Genomic DNA, 4880 nt, shown 5'->3' with positions numbered 1-4880 from the left:
GAGGTCGCCACGGGCAGGGAGTTGCCGGCCGGAATGTGGGACGCGCCGGCCCCGGACCAGGGCTGCTTTCCTGGTGTGCGCTGCGTTATCTTGTAAACAGCGGGGGTGGGGGCAGGCTGCTGGGGACCCGCCGTCCCCGGGCAGCGTCCCAGCACAGGCCTCGCTGTTGGAACGGAAGGTCGCCTGAACCCCTTCAGTGTGTGAAGAGGTGACAGGGAGGGAGCCGGAGGAAGCTGAGCCAAGGGCAGGCAGGTCTGGACTCGGCCGTAAAACCAGAAGCAGCTGGGAAACCGTGGTGACAGTGAGAGTGTGAAAACCCACTCGGATCCAACCTTTCCTTTGGCCTTAGAAGGAACGGTTCCAAGCCCACTCACAGGATCTGCTTCTAACGTGTAAGCAGGAGGCCACGAGTGGGGTGCTCCCGCCCCCGTTCGCCGTCGCCCCGTCCCGCTGGCCGCAGCAGAACCTGGGTCCCCACCGCCACCGGGGCATCATGGGCTCTCACTCTGCGCCAGGCGCTGGGCTAAGCGTTTCTGAGCTGGCGTACTCTGGGCTGCGCACGGCTCCACCTTGCAGCTGAGCCGAAGGGAGTGACTTGTCCAAGGTTATAGGACTGGTCAGAGGCCTGCCTAGGGTCAGCCAGGCCTGCCGGACTCAGAACCTGGGCTCTCAGCCGCCCTGAAGTGCTGTCCTGCTGCCTTGCCCTCCGGCCTAGTCTAAGAAGGCAACAGAAAAGTGGTTTTCAAAAGTCATCATAGCGCCCATCGGGGACTGGGAACTTGGGGGTGACACTTCAGTACAAGGGTCACAGAGGTTCCCTGGGGTCCTGCGGGTGTCAGGTGGGGATGCTTGGAAGCCCAGGTCTGGGGATCTGGGTGTGGGGGCTGCAGCAGCAGGAGGGAGAGCAGGTCTGAGGCCTGCTCAGAGCCCAGCCATGTGGCCACTCTCAGGGGGCCCGGTGTGGTCAAAGGGGCAGCAGTGCATCGTGGGAGAATGGTCATAGCGTCATTTTAAAGGGCGGTTCATGCTCTGGGGAGAAAGAGAAGGAGAACTAGCTGTGTTTGTACCATCCCAGTTTTATAAGACTTTAATGCCCATATGCAGAAAAATATTAAAAGAAATTATTTCCAAGGTGTCTCCCAGGTGAACGTATCAATTTATTATTTACACTTTTCTGAAATCTCCAGATTTTCTCCCATGTGCATGAGCAGAACCTGGTAAGAATAAGGAGCCTAGAAAGGTCTTCTGTTTTGTTTTTTTAAAGCAGGCCAGACTGAGTTCAGATTCCAGAGACCCACCACCCTGGCTGTGTGTCCGGTAGCAAGTTACTGCCCTTCTCTGAGCCTCGATTTTTCAAATCCATAAACTTGAGATATAAATTCCTGCCCCGCAGGATTGCTCTGAGGATTAAATTTCAGATTATATCCAAAGTGAAGATCACTTTGGTGAGATGGGATAGCTAAAAATTTACCAAAGTCGATTTCTCCAGGGATTGGGTGGTCAACTCACTCACTGTGGAGGCTGAGCAGGTCCGTCCCCATCCTCAAGTTCCTCAAATACAGCGGGGAAAGGCTGGGCCAGACAATGATTCGCGGCCCTTTTGCCTCGACTATTCCCGCTCTGTGACAGTTCCCGCTTCCCTCCCATTGACTTGGGACTTGCCCAGTTCTGCCTGTGTTCTGTCACTGCCATGGGGACAGCGAGAGCTGGGACAGGGGCTTGGCATCAGTTGGTTTCCCTGACGAGGATCTTGCAGGATTTCCGGGGGCCCCCCACCACATCCTGACCTTGTGCGACAGGTGCACCTGCCCTGTGACCCACATTGTTCCCTGCGCTCTCGCAGGGCAGGTGCAGCTGCAGGCCTACCTTGATCTCCTCTCCCCGCGTGTCGAGGGAGGCTGCCGCAGAGCTGCGGCCCCTGGGGCACTGGGCAGGGCAGGGCCAATGGAGAACAGGGAGCCACCACCCCTCCTCCTCCTCCCGCCTGATGAAAAGTCGAGGGCTCTAAGAGCCACATGGAGGAGACCCTGGGATTTGCTCAGCCAGGGTATTTCATACCTTCTGGCTTGAAACCTGTCTGAAGAAAGGTGCTCCAGAAGTTCCACAGATAAAACAGATAAAAGCAAGCTGCTGGTTGGGCCTGGGGGGGCAGTACTCTTGCCTCTGCCTCCTGATACGACACCCCAATTCTATGATTTCATAAAACACCCATTGGTGCCCTCGTGTTACAAAGAAAAGGCTCAGAGAGGGCAAGCAACCTACTCAAGAGCACGCAGCAAGTTTGGACAAGTGCTCTGTCTGCCACAGGAGAGCAGTCGGCCATTTGTCAGCTGGGTGCTCAGGTCTGACACCTGTGCCGGAAGCCTGTGTTCTGACCCCTTCTACCTCTGGGTGCCCGGAAGCTAGACTTTCAGGCTCACAGGGAGGCTCACCTCTCCCCTAAGACCAGGAGGGAAGCATCCTATAAGCTATTCTATGGTTGGTTTAGGACATGAGAGGAAGAAGCCAGCCTTGGGGTGAGTGGGTGCTGGGGAAAGTTTCAGTTTTACCCCTTATGAAGTCACTAAGCTTCTTTCCGTTGTTTTTATTTTAAAAATGGACATAGCCCTGTCTGCCTTGCTGGGTTTTCCCAAGTCAGGATTAGATGGCAGGCGTTGCAGGGTGAGCACGTGACGGGGGTCTCTGCGCCTCGTCCCCGCACTGACTGGGGTGGGTGACCGGGGATGTGCCTTCACTCCCCAGACATGGTGGGAGCTGGGAAGTGGTGTCTGGCTTTATATCTTATTGAAATCAAACGTAAAAATCCCCCCAGTTCTTTCTTTTCTAGATCAGCTTTTCATACACAGGGGACCCTCCAGACACAGGGCTGGTGGGATGTGGTGCCACCTTATCTGTGACACCTTTTCTGCCAAAAACCAGGCTGCAAATGGGGTTAGACCCCAGGCCAGGTCCTGGATGCCCACAGCATCTATAAGCCGGCCGATGTCACTGTCACTGACAATGAAAAGACCGCCGCAAAGACTGCTCTTTTGATATCAGATGGCACAGCGCACAGCCGCACAGCACAGGAGAACAGTGCGTTTGAAGCGGGTTTTTTCTTTTCTTCTCCAGTGTGGATCCTAGGAAATGCAGGTTTCATTGGAAAGAAGGTGGATAGGGAGGCGCGGGGAGCACTCATGGCAGTCTGGACCTCGGGGGCCCAGAGACAATCGAGTTCATGATTTCCTTGTTATATCACATTGCGCAGCGAGACTTAATTTTGCTTCATAGTCACACACACAGGGCACCGGTGTAGCTCCAAAACGCATGGAGCGAGACAGAAATCTACAATAGATTTTGTCTCCTAAGAGCCTTTGCATGGCCTGAGCCTCCTGCTCGGGCCCTTGCCCCTCACCACCCTCGTCTTTAGCTCGCCTTTCCTCTTTCCCTCCTCAGCACGTGTGCCTTGCCCTCAAAGTGGGCAATCATCTTAACAAGTGTTTGTGTCCTTGTTTGGTGTGTGACGAAGTGCCGTGAGGACAGAGACGTCAGATAGGGATTTACTCCCTGCTGGAATGAACACAGTAGATGTTCTTTAAGGAAATAAACAGCAGCAGATGACAGCTGAAGAGCCAATGTGCCTGGGAGAGACCTCAAGCTGTCATTGTGCCTTTTGAATGGCAGGAAACTGAGGTCAGGGCATTTACATGACTTGTCTGGGGTCACCCAGCAGGTAAGAGCTGGCACCAGGATTTGAACCTGGGCACCTGGCTCCAGAGCCTGGCTGGCCCTCAACTCCTGTGCTGTCAGGCATAGGGATGGAGGGGTGATCGCAGAAAGCTGACTCTGTCCTTCACTGTGACAAGCTCACGTGGCTACTTTTTTGTGTGCTAGAGGGTCAGGTACGCAGTAGATATTGAGTGGACGGACTGATCGGTGTGTTGATTGAGTAGTAAATCAAGAATTGGGTCCTGACACTTGGGATGCTTGTCCATGTGACTTGGGTGGGGTGGGGAGGCGTAGGAGGGCAACGGCACATCTGCAAATTGGGAAGGAGGGCGGCTACCTCCCAGAGTTAATGTGAGAATCAAAATGTAACAGACTTTGCTGACTCCCTGGTTCCCCGCTGCTCTCTGTTTGGGGATCTGTTTGCTCCCTACACAGTACATCCCTCCATTTGTCATTATGTATTTGCTTGTTGAAGTGCTCCCAACCCCCAGGTTGTCAACTTCCTGAGAACACAGTCCACGTTGTTCTAGTCCTCAATGAAAGATCATCACCGAGCAGGTGCCTGGCACACAGTACGTGCTCATTTAATGTGGTTTGGTGGCTGAAGGTATCATCTCTAAAGTGCCTGACACTGGGCTGTGCTCTTGGGGACAGCCTGTCCCCCTCAGGACAACCGGGGGGTGGGGGGGACAATCCCCATTTTCTTCTGAAGCTCTTTGAGTCTCCCAGCTTCTCCCACACATACCCCGAGTCCTTCTCTGGCCACGGCCTCAGCTGCCTGGAAGGTGCCAAAGAGGGAACTGTGACTTTGCAAAGCTCTTTGACAACAGAAGTGAGTCGCTGAGCCTTTGAGGCCCCCCAGTTCCTGTTTGTAGTTCGAGTTACCACAATGAACTAAACCCTGTCCCCTTCTGGGTCTCAGATGGGCAGAAGTGGTTTGGACCCAGTGTACAACTTCCTTAGGAACTCTTGGGGAGGAAGTCAGTCCCATGGAATGGCCTCGGTGAGTATTTCTTAATGGAAGGGATAGATGGATGGATGGAAGGAAGGAAGTACTAACAGGGCCCTCAGGTTGCTGACAAGTACCAAATGGTCTGGCCTGACTTGCTGGAAACCCTTAATGAGATGTCTGAGCTCCCGCCTCTCAGAGCAGGGGGCCATAAATTCGTGTT

General features: G+C 54.2%; 1 protein-coding gene across 1 annotated transcript in view; it reads left to right on the top strand.

Moving 5' to 3' along the window:
• Window positions 1–4880, top strand: part of TG (thyroglobulin) — a 198031-nt gene that overhangs the window by 142898 nt on the left and 50253 nt on the right. The window lies entirely within an intron of this gene.

The sequence above is a fragment of the Furipterus horrens genome, unplaced genomic scaffold (assembly GCF_987537825.1).
Source record: "Furipterus horrens unplaced genomic scaffold, mFurHor1.1.pri manual_scaffold_7, whole genome shotgun sequence".
NCBI lineage: Eukaryota > Metazoa > Chordata > Mammalia > Chiroptera > Furipteridae > Furipterus > Furipterus horrens.
Note: the sequence above shows the minus strand (reverse complement) of the source record. Positions and strands in the feature narration are given on the sequence as shown.